At 35.1% G+C, this 17500-nt stretch overlaps 1 protein-coding gene across 5 annotated transcripts in view; it reads right to left on the minus strand.

The window, feature by feature from the left end:
• LOC106880078 (uncharacterized) overlaps nucleotides 1–17500 on the minus strand; it is a 286274-nt gene that overhangs the window by 52417 nt on the left and 216357 nt on the right. The window contains exon 1 of one of the 5 annotated variants that reach the window (XM_014929891.3): nucleotides 7074–7624. The exons of the other annotated variants lie outside the window; for them this stretch is intronic. The gene's annotated coding sequence lies outside the window, so the exon portion shown is untranslated. Of the gene's footprint in view, nucleotides 1–7073; nucleotides 7625–17500 lie in introns of those variants that run through there. 5 annotated transcript variants of the gene reach the window in all.

Consider the following 17500-nt stretch of genomic DNA (forward strand, 5'->3'; position numbering starts at 1 on the left):
ATCTTCCCTTATCAAGACGATAACGACGACGACGACGACGACGACGACAGCTACTACTACTACTACTACTACTACTGGAAGTAATTTCTAATACTGGAACACAGTCGTACATTTTGTTTTCTTTAATAGTTGAGTTTAGAGAAAGAGACATTGCCAATGACTTTTGCAGACTTTCCGAGGCCGGTGGCTATGTTCTATTTAAACCGTAGCAACTGCAGGAAGGACATGTGTCGAGAGAAGAGTCCAGTGGGATGGTGTTTTGGAGAGAAAGGGCTGGGTTAGTGCGGGGACCGAGGGAATTGGATGCACAGAAGGTGACGAGAGATAGAGACACGAGTGGGTCGGAAGTGCCTGAATGGAGGAAGTATGAGATCAGTCATCTCGGAGGAAGTGAGGCCATTAGCGATAGAAAATACAAACAATGGTGGTAACACGGCTGCGGATAAAGGACTGGTTATGTCCGTCAATGATTAAATTCCAGTTAGAGTGACCCTTCTCTGGATGCTGTTCAAGATGTCGGCGTGTGTAGCAACAGCACCATCCAAGATATAGGAACAATATTCCATTGCGAGCTTCACTTGAACCTTGTTGAGTGTCAGCTGTTGTCTGGGATTGAAAAAATGTATAACAAGACCAAGTAAATATCACGAAGTTCCTCTTCAAATGATGCATCCACAGTCTTCATTATTTTTGATTTTGGAAAACCAGTTAATTATTTTGTAAATGGCATTTATTCGAAATTTGATTCATGTATAGATATGTAAATTGATCGTCTAAAAAAATTTGGTGATATTCAGAAACCTAAAGTATTTGATGATATTCAGAAACCTGAAGTATTTGGGCTTATACAACCAAGAAGACAATGTTAGATGCAAGCTTGGTCGCGTGACTTCGTAATTTGATTCGCTAGTAGTCCCTTGCCTATGGAACTTAAGTCTTTATGGAGCCGTAGGGGCGCTGTTGTAATGTACGGTGTAGCTCGAAAAACTTTAAATGTAGTGGAGTCCATCATACTATGAGTTAGAGACAGCCAATGTCTTTCAGAGCGACAGATAGACAGAAAGAAGGGCAAAGAAGCGACCGAAGCACAGAACAAGTACTTTATTTATCGACTCCGAAGAATGAGGAGGCAAAGTTGACTTCGACTGTATATAACCTCAGTACGAAGAGAACTGGAATATATACCGCAAGGTATAATTTATGATGTTTGCTAGTTCATCTTAGTATAAATTAGAACGATGTTAATAGACTCTAACAATGACTTCTAACATTAACACAGATAAGGAGATTGTGTAGCAGTTCATATCAACAACATCAACAGACAAGTTCTTTATTGTTCTTTAAATTACCGTACTGAAATAAAGAAAACTACAGTTGCTTGGGGTAGGATTCGAAAAGAGCTGCAGTCAATAAGGAGTACTTTGTCCAAAGCTGCAACGATTCAATCAATTCACTGTTTTTAATGTTAGGTGCATTATATGGAATATAATGTAAATGCAGGCGTCCCAACCACGTAGCTTCGTGTTCAGCCTCACTACGTTGCACCTTGGCAAACTTTCTTACGAAAACTAAAAGAAGCCCATCATGTGTACACACACGCACACACTTTTTCCGAATTTGTGTAAATGTGTATAGAATAATATATCAGTTGAATAAACTTAAAACAAGGCTTGGTTTTCACATTTTTTATTATTGTATTTAAAAAAAAACTTTTACAATGTTGAAATGTGTTAAACATTAAAAAATAATTTGTAATATTCACAAAGTTCAATTAGTTCGTAGTAATCATCAGATTTCAAAATGTATTTAACTGACAGTTGAGTTCTTGACAACTGTAGTAAAATGACCGACTAAGTTTGCTCACTCATAAAACCATTACATGTAAACCGCAAGCTAATTGGTTAAAATAAATGCGGGATCTATGCCAGTAATATTGGTGTGCCCGGCAATCCGTGACGTTTAAGCTACATGCAGATTGGTCAAAACTTCTAAGAGGTATAAAAAATAAACAAGTCAGTCATTTTACTATATATATATATATACACACACACACACACACACTCACACATACATATATATAGGCGCGCGCGCACACATACACACACACACGTGCGATGCTTGCGTACTGTCTCCAACATAAAGCCGGTTCACCATATTCATAACGGTGGGGTACTAACAAAATGCAATATATCAGGTATTGAAACCATCGTCATCAAAATACACCTTAGATGGTCAGGTTATCTTTCACGTATGAGTGATATCCGAATTCCGAAGCAACTACTGTTTGGCCAATTGCCAACAGGTAGGTCAGTTGGAAGGCTACTCTTGCGCTTCAAAGACATTCTAAAAGACAATTCCCTTTTCTTCTTGGAAAACAAAGCATCAGAACGCAGGACCTGGCGCAGGACCTGTATGTATGAGTGTGTGTATGTGTATGTGAGTGTGTGTATGTGTGTATGCGTGCGTGGTTTTGTGTCTGTGCTTGCTCCTCGCCACCGCTTGTCAACCGGTGTTGGTGTGTTTACGTTCTCGTACTTAGCGGTTCGGCAAAATACAAAAAAAAAAACAATGGAAAAAATACCAGGCTTAAAAAAGTACTGGGGCCGATTCTTTCGGCCAAAATTCTTCAAAGCGGTAACTCAGCATGGCCGAAGTCTAATGACTGAAACGAGTAAATGCTAAAAGATACACCACAAAAATAAATGCCCACCCCCACCAAGAAAGAAAATGCAGTATAAACTACCAACCATTGCTCACCTGAAGGTTTTCATCCGTCACCCCAATAAACCCCACCTCTAATGATTCACACCATGCGACCCATTACGTTTTTGGATATTGAAAAGAGGTATTTGTTATGAGTTCACCAGTCCCTTTTGATTCACTTGCATATTTGTGGCTATAATGGCTGGGAAGAACCTCTTTATATTTAACCTTTCAACTCTAGGAACATGGCATGAAAGTTTTGTTTGGGAGGTGAGCCACTCGATGACCTCAGTGTTCAGCTGGTAATTATTTCATCGACTCCGAATAGGGTAAAATCAAAGTCGACCTTGGCGGAATTTGCATTCAGAATGTAAAGACGGACGAAATGTTGCTAAACATTTTACCCGGTATGTTAATGATTCTGCTAATTCGCCGTCTTGCATAGTTTAAATAGCATGATCTGAAAAAAAAATTGAAGCTGTCTTGGCAGGAACAACTTTTGATATCTGTAGGCTTGCCTGATCAAGTTTGAGCTGGGAATAAACAGCAACAACAACAACAACATTATATTTGAAGGCAGTAGACGAGATGGTCATGGCTGGAACACTTTTGATATCATTTGACTGTTTGTTCAAGTTTGGTCTAGGTTTAAGCAACAACAACTATGTCCGAAAGAAACAGACGAAATGGTCATGGCTAGACAACTTTTGATATCTATAAGCCTGCCCGATGAAGTCTGACCTGGGGTTAAAAGCAACATCAATAACAACAAGAAGAAGCAACATCAGCAACAACAAGAAGAATGCTATTATAACCCTGTGGCGGTAGTGATGGTTGTAAATTTAAACAGAGTTTTTATTGTTTAATACTGAAATACAAAGAAGGTATTGCATGGTCTCAAGCGAGCAAACATTGAGATAGCTAGAAGAATGATTATCCTCGCCTGGCTGGCTTGTCTTTAGTGGTCAGAATAAAAAAACAGAGGATGTAATGACACTGAGGTAAATGGATATGCTATACTCTCTCTCTCTCTCTCTCTCTCTCTCTCTCTCTCTCTCTCTCTCTCTCTCTCTCCCTCTCTCTCTCTCACACACACACACATACACACGCATACACACACATACACACATACACGCACACACAAAAGCTTACAAACACGTGCGTACACACATACATACATACATTCATACATATATTATATAATATATATTATTAAAACATAAATAGATATGAATACATATATCTATCTATCTATCTATCTATCTATCTATCTATCTATCTATCTATCTATCTATCTATCTATATTGGCTGTGTGGTAAGTAGCTTGCTTACAAACCACATGGTTCCGGGTCCAGTCCCACTGCGTGGCACCCTGGGCAAGTGTCTTCTACTATAGCCTCGGGCCGACCAAAGCCTTGTGAGTGGATTTGGTAGACGGAAACTGAAAGAAGCCCTTCGTATATATATATATATATATATATATATATATATATATATATATATATATATATATGTGTATGTGTGTGTGTGTGTGTGCGTGTGTGTGTGTGTGTGTATGTTTGTGTGTCTGTGTTTGTCCCCCAACATCGCTTGACAACCGATGCTGGTGTGTTTACGTCACCGTAACTTAGCGGTTCGGCAAAAGGAGACCGATAGAATAAGTGCTGGGGTCGATTTGCTCGACTAAAGGCGGTGCTCCAACATGGCCGCAGTCAAATGGCTGAAACAAGTAAAAGAGTGTATGTACATACAGATGTTGTAGTATAATATATATTATATACATATATGAATTATATAATGTATATTTTGATACATATATTATACCATATATCTACATAAATATATGTATATATATATATATATATATATATATATATATATATATATATATATATATATATATATATATATATATATATACATATACATATATATACGTACATATATATGTATGTAATATAACACACACACATATATATATATATATATATATATATATGTATATGTGTCTGTCTGTTTGTTTGACTGTGTGTAGGTATGTGTGGATATATATATAAATAATACTTTACTAACATTGGACAAGAGTGTGATGTTATAATCGATAATAACAGCCGAGTAGTGTAACGGAATAAATGTCATAGAATATTTAGTTCCACCCCAGTGCATCTGATGTTAAAATTCCGATATTATTGACTTCTACATCCTCCCACCCACCAAGTCTATACTGCACCTACCGGTAATATACTGGGTCGATTCAAACGACTGTAATGATCCTCTAAACAACACGCCTTACGCCTAACTAGACAAACTAAAAATCAATATAAAAAAGAACCAAATATAAATTATCCCCAAAAAGCCAACGTAAAACTATTATGAATCGTATATCTGACATGATTTATGACTAGAGTAGTTAAAACTGATAGACGTATTAAGTTCAGAGCACAGGTTTTTTTTTCTATATACTTTATGATATAATACATATAGATAACATTACAATCGATATATATATATATATATATATATGTGTGTGTGTGTGTGTGTGTGTGTGTGTGTGCTTATATGTATATATATATATTTGATATATATACACACATATATATGTATGTGCTTATATATATATGACTGTGTGTCCATGTACGTATAAAATATACATATGAATGTGTGTGTGTGTGTATGGTGTCTTCGTCACAAGTTTTATTCTCAAGGTTAAACGATGCTATTAACTTGTATGAATACTTCTCAGAAATAGTCTCTAAGCGGTCAGCAACGCAATCACTAATGGCTTAGACAACACTCCTAGATTACATTCAATAAAGTATATATTTTCCTTCTCTCTCTCCCCTTTTTATCTTTTCCGTCTCTTTCTCGCTCTCTCACTCTCTCTCTGTTTCTCTCTCTATCTCTCTCTCTGTGTATATATGTATATATATATATATATATATATATATATATATATATATATATATGTATATATATGTATATATAGTTATGTTATGATCTTACGCCGGTGTGCATAGACACACACGCATATGTTCGTATATACACACATGTACCTTTGTGTGTCTGTATATATATATATATATATATATATATATATATATATATATATATATATATATACACACACACATATATGTATATTTTTATTTTCTAATTTATTTATTTATTTATTTATTTTTTATTTTTTTTAAAGTTTCAGCTTAGAGCTGCGGCCATGCTGATGCAGTGGGGTAGGCCGGTTTATGGGGTTACTCTGGGTTTCCCGATCATAAGGGGCTTAACTTTACGGCGTATTTTAAGACCCCAAACACTGCTGGCCTGAAACTTTAAAATATGGAGGGACAAAAGCCTCGTTTTGAAGGGCATATATATATATATATATATATATATATATATATATATATATAATAATAATAATAATAATAATAATATTAGGGATAAAAATCCAAAATTATAGGTAAAAACTTAATTAAAATCAATTTATTAAAAATTAAAATTAAATTAAGTTTCACAGTATTAAATATATATATATATATATAGTTTTAGGGAAATGAACCAAGGTTCATGAACTCATCGATGAAAATCCACTAGTGGATTTTCATCGATGAGTTCATTTTTCCTAAATCTATAATATATATATATATATAAATGAAACATTCAAACACTGAGAATCGAAGTTAGATGTCACTACTGTTCATATCATCTGTGGATGAATTCAAAATTTGATGATATCACCAGCAGTGGCATGGGTGGAACGCAGTTATAATAGCTTTAAAGAGCTATGAATTATAAATTTGCACGAAGCGTAATTATGCTTAATGAGCATCTACCTGCTAGAAATAAGAGCTAAGTCTTAAATAATCCACCGTAGCGCACCAATATAACAGAGAAAAACAGTATGCGAGGAAAACAGAAAGAATTAAAACATTTAACAGCACAAATAAAAATATCATGCAATTAGGGATATCCACAAACCAGGTTTCGGCTATTGGGTATTTATATATATATATATATATATATATATATATATATATATATATATATATATATATATATATATATATATATATATACATATTTTCACATAAAAAATATGTTATATATTTAGGGAGAAATAGATAAATTACATGCATACATAGAGAGATAGGTAGATAAATTAGTAGTTGAATAGGCAGATAGGTAGAGAAAAAATAGAGAAATATTGCGTAGTTAGGAACTTCGCTTCACAAGCACATAGTTAAAAGTTCAGTCCCATTGTACGGCTATTTGCTTTAATGCCTTCGATTGCTGGGGACGTAATAATGCCATGCAAGTGAATTTGTATAAGAAAATCTTGGCGAAAGAATGAGAAAAATGTGAACATTAAATACCTTTTCCAGGTGGTTCTATTAGGTTAGTCATGTCCGGCACCAGTTCTGGCGGAACGTTATCTAAGTATCCAAGTATTATATATAGTATTTATAAAAAAAGAACATAATACAAAAAGATGGAATGAATTGGCTTTGGTTCAAATCACTATAATTGCTTCTGCGCTTTAACTCCAGCTGTTAATTGCTGAGTATTTCACACAAATATTATTATATAAATGTGGAGGCGCAATGGCCCTGTGGTTAGGGCAGCGGACTCGCGGTCATAGGATTGCGGTTTCGATTCCCAGACCTGGCGTTGTGGGTGTTTATTGAGCGAAAACCCCTAAAGCTCCACGAGGCTCCGGCAGGGGATGGTGGCGAACCCTGCTGTACTCTTTCACCACAACTTTCTCTCACTCTTACTTCCTGTTTCTTTTGTGCCTATAATTCAAAGGGTCAGCCTTGTCACACTGTGTCACGCTGAATATCCCCGAGAACTACGTTAAGGGTACACGTGTCTGTGGAGTACTCAGCCACTTGCACGTTAATTTCACGAGCAGGCTGTTCCGTTGATCGGATCAACTGGAACCCTCGACGTCGTAAGCGACGGAGTACCAACAACATTATTATATAAATATGTGTTACTGCACGTCATCGGGTGGGTCGCTTTGAGATCACTGCTAGCCATCTACATACATAAATCTATTATATATATATATATATATATATATATATATATATATATGTAACATATGGTATAATTATAAAAAGGGCAAATTTTAGCCATTTTCCCGCAGACTGAAAAGAAATGATGAACAACCTTAATCTATTTTCGAACCCTACTGGTTTCTCATCAGAGGCGTCTACATCATTCTGAAAGTCTCCAGAGAAACAAGCATCTAAACTGTTTACCCCCCTCCCACGCTTATCCATCACGGCTGATCTTACCAATCGCGCATGGTGTGTTATATAACATTCCAATTATATAACCTTACGCTCATCAGAGTTAGCTTATATGGGAGGGAATATGTCGACTGCTCTCTATTGTTGAAGGTGAATTGACACATCCTGTATATGGTTGCCGTGGAAAAGGTGGTGAAACGAAAAAGGGCTGGGGATTTGGTTAGGAGTTATGTCCCTTGGTTGGATTCGCAGTAAAGCCGGTAAGAGTTATCTTGAAGTGTTTGTGGGATATGTGGGCGTTATTAAGTGTGGTACTCCTGTATGGATGGGGTACTGGTGTCATATGTAGAATTTTTTCCAGAGGTATAAGTAGATATAATATAATTGTGTTCGTTAGTCTGATTTCTTTGTGTATTGGTTAAGGTCGTGGGGGAGGGGCTTTATATTAGCGAGTGGTGTGTGATGTGTGTGTGGAAGTATAATGCGTCTGAAGGGATATATGTTGTGGGTGGTGGAAGCCAGTCTATTTAGTAGGTGTCAGTTAGCTGGTATACACACAGATATACACATAGATATATACATACATACACACACACACTCACAAACAAACACACACACACACACACACACACACACACACACATATACATATATATACATATATATATACATATATACACACATATATACATATATATATATATATATATATATATATATATATATGTATACATATACATGTGTGTGTTTGTGTGTGTGTGTGTCTTTATGTCTGTGTTTCTCCCCTATCACCGTTTGATAACCGGTGTTCGTGTGTTCAGCTCCCCGTAACCCATTGGTTCGATAAAAGACAGCAACAGGGTAAATACCCGACTTGAAAAAAATGTAAGTACTGAGGTTGAATCCTCAACTCTTCAAGGCAGTGTTACCTCAGCATGGTCACTGTCCAACACGTGAAACAAGGAAAGATAAAGATGGAAGATAAATGAGTCCTGTCATTCAAGACGCTGATGTGTGATTTGAGGAAGACTTGAGTATTTGCAGTGTGTCTGGTGACCGCGGAGAAGTATTTGGCGAACCTAAAACGCCTGTGATTATATCAACATCTAGTATTTCTTGTTACGTAGGGTAATTTGGGAAATATTCTTTTCTCAATTGATGTTAATTAACAAATAATGTTAAAAAGGTATATGCATTCGGATCACTATATTTTTATATTTTTCAAATTTCACTGTGAAAGAATACTATTTAAATAACTATTTTCAATATTCTTTTATTCTTTTATTCTTTTATTTTTTTATTCCTTTATTCTTTTATTTTTTTATTCTTTTATTCTTTTACTTGTTTCAGTCATTTGAGCAGAATCTTTTAGTCGAGCAAATCGACCCCAGGACTTATTCTTTGTAAGCCTAATACTTATTCTATCGGTCCTTTTTGCCGAACCACTAAGTTACGGGGACGTAAACATACCAGCATCGCATGTAAAGCGATATTTTGGGGGTAGACAAACGCAGACACGCAAACACACACACACACACACACACACACACACACACACACACACACACACACACACACATATATACGACAGACTTCTTTCAGTTTCCGTCTACCAAATCCACTCACAAGGCTTTGGTCGGACCGAGGCTATAGCAGAAGACCCTTGCCCAAGATGCTACGCAGTGGGACTGAACCCGAAACCATGTGTTTGGTAAGCAAGCTACTTACCACACACTCACTGTTTGCAGGATTGAACGCATTAGAAAGCTCCCATCATATGGCAGGTAGCTTTGGATATTTTCAGAATATAGACACACGCACATATATATGATGTTAAAATGAATTCAGAGCGAATATATTATTTGTACATTTGGAATATATATATATATGTTATTAATAACAATGTTATTGTTTCGCTATCAATTTATTCCATATATAACGTTATTCTGTATTACTGACAGTTGAAAAATATGTTCCCAGCAGTCTTCTATCACCCTTTTCAGTGTTTAAAACAAAGACATGAATGCAAGAAGCTCAAAGCCATCTCCTTTCATGGGTTGGTTAAACAGAGTGAAATAGATTATTAACTATTACCTGCCATATAACAGACAATAGCATTTTAGCTTATAGTTACCAAGGGACATAAATACAATAACATCATAGTTATCTCCCTTTAGCGGTTGGTGAAGCAGTGAAATAGAAACAGCCGGGCAGTTATATGTATAATACAACTGATGACAGTATTCTGGTGGTGCTCTGATATGTGTGAGCGTATTTAGTAACATCACTGCCTCATGTAGCGGATTAGTACTCTCACATAGAAGGAAATTATCTGGTGTGGGGCGTTTACAAACGTTTTGGTCCTGAAGGGGAATCGCAGTCCATCAGTTGAAGATATCCCTCTTTGCAGGATTGAACACATTAGAAAACATAAAGCTTCCATCATATGGCGGGTAGATTTGGAAGTATGTATTTGCCATTATGGATATTCTCAGAAAAATTGGCATACAAAAGATAATTATTATTCTTTTATTCTTTTACTTGTTTGAGTCATCTAACTGCGGCCATGCTGGAACACCGCCTTTTAGTCGAGCAAATCGACCCCAGGACTTACTCTTTGTAAGCCTAGCACTTATTCTATCGGTCTCTTATCGGGGACGTAAACACACCAGCATCGGTTGTCAAGCGATGTTGGGACACACACACACACACACACACACACACACACACACACACACACACACACACACACACACACACACACACACACACATATATACGACAGGCTTCTTTCAGTTTCCGTCTACCAAATCCAATCACAAGGCTTTGCTCGACCTGAGACAAGACACCTCCCCAAGGTGCCACGCAGTGTGATTGAACCCAGAACCATGTGGTTGGTAAGCAAGCTACTTACCACACAACCACTCCTTATTAAACTTTTATCACATTTCTTGGTGATTATACAAAATGATGAAATAAATACACATTTTTAAAGGAAAATATTGTTCTATATTTAAGAGATGAAGAATTATGTACATTATTTTCATTATTTACATTTGACGGATATTTGTCCTCATCTTGTTTGTTGTTAACACAACGTTTCGGCTGATATACCCTCCAGCCATGAACGTATATGTATATTTAGGGAGAAGTCACCCCCCCCCCCCAAAAAAAAAAACGTGGCATGTTTCTATGTAGTGCCTCGTATTTATATGTTAATCTTGGCTTTTCCGCTGATGATAGCTGGCCTTGCAAAATATCTTATTTTGCTAAAAATAGCTCGAAACCATGGTTCGGAAAATAGATGGTAAATGTTTTTATTTTTCATTCCCTTTCGAAATTATCCCTAATTGTGGTTTGGAGTTTTGACTGCTCCTTCTAGCAGGTTAGATGTCCTATTATGGACATCTCTCTGATGTGTTTAAATATACACTGTATTTATATATATATATATTAAGTATATATATATATATATATATATATATATATATATATATATATATATATATATATATATACACATACATACATATACATACATACATATACACACACACACACACACACACATATATATATACATATTTCGAAAGAATTACTAACTTCTTTCATTGAAATATAGCCAGAAATTTGCATGGAAATGGTTCCGTATATTATCGGCAGCGACAGTATCGATTACTGGAGAGCAAAAGAAAATCGATATCAGCGGGAAAATCAATACGAGCGGGACATATGATGCTATAATTAATTACTACAAGGTATCATATCCGATGTCCTTCTCAATCCAATCCACCGCTAATGCAAAAGTAAGCATTAGTTGTAGTAGTTATCGTTGTTCTTCTTTAACCCTAGGCCATTCCTAATCCAGTAAACCTATAATCAATAAACGTTTCAAGCGTGACCATTTTGTAGGTTTTATATTTAGGAATACATTGTCCTATGTATTCAATTGTTACAGATGTGTGTGTGTGTTATTTAAGGCAATTTGACGGCTATTTCTAACATGTAAAGAGGCTGCGTAGAGACTCCTACGTTGGCTCATTTGTCCCCTCATTGTTTCGATATCAAACCGCGAGATATCGGCTTAACTCTTTCGATATCAAACTTAACACGTCCGATATGAATCCGTTTGGCACCGACCCTATGATAAAGCCCTAGAGTTTTAAAAACATCTAAATTAAAACTTTCCACCGAAATTTCCTGTAGAATTTATGTTCCAAACTTCGGCTTAATAACGACAAGGTAATTTTCATAAATTCGTCATGAGTTTCGAAATTAATTGAAACAAAATTCAGTGTATTTCAACGAAAATATGTGAGAAGAGTTAACGCGTATGATGCTAACCTTCTAGATACCACTCCTGTTTCTCTGAAGTAATCTAAATTATCTGTTTTGATACCAACTGTTAGATCTTCACTTGGTTTTAGGATTCAAATTTCCTACTCTAAAGTCATCGAACTTAAAACTTCCCTCAAGATTTCCTGTTGAATTTATGAACCAAACTTCAGCTTAGTAATGACAAAGTTATTTTCTAAAGTTTTCATTACTTTCAAAATTAATTAAATGAAAATAAAATACTAAAAATAATATGAAAAATAAAAGGCTTAAAGCACACTGAGCGGTAGACAAACGTTAGTTTCTTACATTAATCCAGAGTTTCACAAACATATACACACAAACACACACATATTTAAACACACACACATCATCATCCTTCGACGTAGTAGAATTACCAGTCCCAACAAGCCGAGGTCCACGATATGTCTTGTAATATTCATCCTTTCGATCGCTGAATACAAAACGTGGCTCGCGAGATCATATCCGTTTGAATGATTTGCATGAGTCATTGTCTCACCCTTTTATGCCAATCCGTGGCAGTGTTAGCCGTTTATAGCTGAGGGAAATGGAGTAACGTGAAGCGGAAGGTTTTGTTTAAAAACACAACGTACGACCGGTCTGGGAATCGAAAGCCCGATCTCGCTACCGTGAGTGCAACACTCTGACCGCTAGGCAACGCGCCTCCACTAAACACACACACACACACACACACACTATGCGTTTAGTGATCACATGATCACAATCCAAAACATGCTAGAAGGCACGGGGATGGGGCTGCATCAAGAATAAGACAGGCAGTATAACTAATATACTTCTGTAACTGATCTAAAATGGTGTGTATGGTCACGGCACTCCGTCGTTTACGACGACGAGTATTCCAGTTGATCTGATCAACGGAACAGCCTGCTCGTGAAATTAATGTGCAAGTGGCTGAGCACTCCATAGACACGTGTACTCTCGGAGAGAATCAGCGTGACACAGAATGTGATAAGGCTGGCCCTTTGAAATACAGGAACAACAGAAACAGGAAGAAAGAGCGAGAGAAAAATTGTGGTGAAAGAGTACAGCAGGGTTTTCCACCACCCACTGATGGAGTCACTCGCTCAATAAACACTCACAACACTCGGTCTGGGAATCGAAACCGCGATCCTACAACCGCGAATCTGCGGCCCTAACAACTGGTCCATTGCGCCTCCAGTGTGTATAGTATAAACTATCAAATGCTATGTAGACGATATAAGTAAGGAAAGTAAAGAAAGTTATGCAAATATTATGAGAGACAATAAACTCAGAGAAACCGCTGTTTACGAAAACAAATATTAGCCTGTGCCTAAATACACTTCAGCATAAATGTATTGATAATAAATAGTGTAATGAGAGGAGTGGGGAGAGGAGAGATATTTACCAACGTATGTGTATATTAAATACCACATTTGTGGTACTCATGCACCTGCATAAGTAATGTAGTGTAAACTTATTCATCGCAAATATAAACACACATACATTATATCTATCTATCTATCTATCTATCTATCTATCTATCTATCTATCTATCTATCTATCTATCTATCTATCAATCTGTCTATCTATCTATCTATCTATCTATCTAAAAAAAATTTTAAAAAAAAGAGAGAGAGAGAGCACTTCGCTCTCATGTGTCTATTCCCTGCTGAGGTTACCATGGTCTTTTCCGTAGGCTTTTCTCTCCATGGATAAACCCAATGTTTCCCCAGTTTACACAATTGACATTTTCTGTGATATACGATACCCCATTTTTTTTTGCCCCCTACCGATCCCTTTTGATCGGATTTCTTTTTTCCTTAAAGAAAAACTCCACAGTTGTATTTGTCCCCTCTGTGTGCAGCCCTGTGTGGCTAATAAAAGAAAGTTATCTATCTATCTATCTATCTATCTATCTATCTATCTATCTATCTATCTATCTATCTATCTATCTATCTATGTAGATAGATAGATTAATTGAACGATATATATATACATAAATGTGAGTGAGTGTGTGTACATACATATATTATACAACATAGACACACACACACACACACACACACACACACACACACATACACACACACACACACACACACACACACACACACACACACACACACACACTCATACATATATAAATATTCATGTATATAAATATATACATATCACCAGCTAACTACTGGAGCAGCTCTTTCTCCCTCCCTCTCTCTCTCTCTCTTCAGTTGTCATATCTTTAATGGTTCACGAGTGAGAGAGCTACCGCATACGCATACATGCACATACATACATACATACATACATACACACACACACACACACACACACACACACACATATATATATATATATATATATATATATATATATATATATATATATATATATATATACATATACCTACATATTTATATATATATTAATATATATATGAGATCATATGTACACGCATTTATGTTTATATATACATATGTATGCATATTGTACACACAGACAGACATACAGACAGACAGACAGACACACACATATATATATATATGTATACACATATATACATATATACATATACACATACATGCATACATACATACATACATACATACATATATATATATATATATATATATATATATATATATGTACATACATGTACATATATATGCATATACTCATATATATATATATATATATATATATATATATATATATATATATATATATATATATATATATATATGTACATACATGTACATATATATGCATATACTCATATATATATATATATATATATATATATATATATATATATATATATATTATGTATTCGTCTTTGATAAAGTGTTAAGTGCATATGTCTATCTAGATGGGGTTTTTTGCTTATATATATATATATATATATATATATATATATATATATATAAGCAAAAAACCCCATCTAGATAGACATATGCACTTAACACTTTATCAAAGACGAATACATAATATTAATAAAAATATGAGAAAACAAAGTTAATTAACTCGAAGGCAAGAAAAGAATGCAAGCGCCAACAAAATAATGAATTAATACGCAGAATAAAAAATAGACAAAAAGAAAGAACTGAAGGCATTCATGTTATTAATCGAACTACTTCAGAATTAGACTTTGTTTACACCTGCTGGCACGTTACACATAACAATACTAGTGTTACCTGATTACATATTTACAAATTTCCCTGAGCGATTTTGCAATAAAGTAGAGATTGACTGTTCATTCACAGACTTTCATGTCACACAGCCCCATATAAAAATGAACATACAAAGACTAACACATTGACAAAGATTGCGGAAATAACGAGTTAATATTATTTCTGTTACGAATTTATACTGATACGTGGAGATATCGATGAAGTCTATATGAAGAATAACAAAAGAATATATTTAGAAACGTCGATACACTAAAAAATAATCAAAAATGCATACAAATATGTAACTTTAAACAGTTATATAATATATTGCTCAAATTAAAGTGTTTTTAATTATTAAAATTATGAAATATGTATTATGTACATGTGGGGGCATAATGGCCCAGTGGTTAGGGCAGCGGACTCGCGGTAGGAGGATCGCGTTTTCGATTCCCAGACCGGGCGTTGTGAATGTTTATTGAGCGAAAACACCTAAGGGGTGGTGGCAACACCTGTTGTACCCCCAACTTTCTCTCACATACACACACACACACACGCATATATATATACGATGGGCTTCTTTCAGTCTCTGTCTACCAAATCCACTCACAAAGCTTTGGTCGGCCCGAGGCTATAGTAGAAGAGACTTGCCCAAGTTGCCACGCAGTGGAACTGAACCCGGAACCATGTGGTTGGTAAGCAAGCTACTTACCACACAGCCACATATATATATTCACATATATATACGCATATATGCACATACAAATTTATGCATGCATGCCTATATATATATATATATATATATATATATTTTGCCACGTCATGTACCTAGTTATGTATCTATATGTACATGTAGATGACCGTATATACATACACGTACATATATATGCATATACTCATATATTGTTTGTATCACGACAGAACGCACGCGTTAACCTTTGTACAGTAAGTTTTAACTATTTTTCTAACGCGACTCTCTCTATCTCTATATCTATCTCCCCCTCTCATTCTTCCCTCTACTGTTCTTCGCCTCTCCCTGTCACTACTATATCTCTATCTCTTGTTGCTCGTCCTTCGCCTCTCACCGTTACTACTACTATATCTCTCTACCTGTCGTTGCTCACTTTTATTCTACTTCTTCCCCTTATTTTCCCTCTGCTACTCTTTCTCTTTACACAGCCTTAGTCACGTGTATCCGGCTGCTATTTCTTTTCGTTCTTAGACTCCCTAAGCTCGCAAGGACTTCTTTGCCCCTCCTGTTCGTGTTTCACAGCGTTCAGTACATACACACATCACGCCTGGCTGTACAGCCTTTTTGCTTGTTTGTTTATTTCACCGTTCCGTTTTCCTGTCTTGTTTTCCGTCCGCCACTACCCTCCACGAAAACAATTTAATTTGTGTTCGTGGGAAGAACCATTTCAACGATGCGTACTGCCTTAATTCTTCGAAACGCCGGTGTTTTAATAGTGGCAGCTGATGAAGGAGATGTGGCTTGCTTGTTTGTTGTACCTTGTTTATCATTTTGACCATGTTCGTTTGCCACGTCATGTACCCAGTTATGTATCTATGTGTACATGTAGATGAAGGTATGCACATACATGTACATATATATGCATATACTTATATATATATATATATATATACATATATATATATATATATATATATATATATATATATATATATATATATATATATATATATATATATATATATATATATATATATATATATATATATATATATATATATATATATATATATATATATATATATATATATATATATATATATATATATATATATATATATATATATATATATATATATATATATATATATATATATATATATATATATATATATATATATATATATATATATATATATATATATATATATATATATATATATATATATATATATATATATATATATATATATATATATATATATATATATATATATATATATATATATATATATATATATATATATGTATATATATCAAGGCGGCGAGTTGGCAGAGACATTAGCACGCCG

Source organism: Octopus bimaculoides, chromosome 1 (genome assembly GCF_046866305.1).
Source record: "Octopus bimaculoides isolate indiv1 chromosome 1, ASM4686630v1, whole genome shotgun sequence".
Taxonomy (NCBI): Eukaryota; Metazoa; Mollusca; class Cephalopoda; order Octopoda; family Octopodidae; genus Octopus; species Octopus bimaculoides.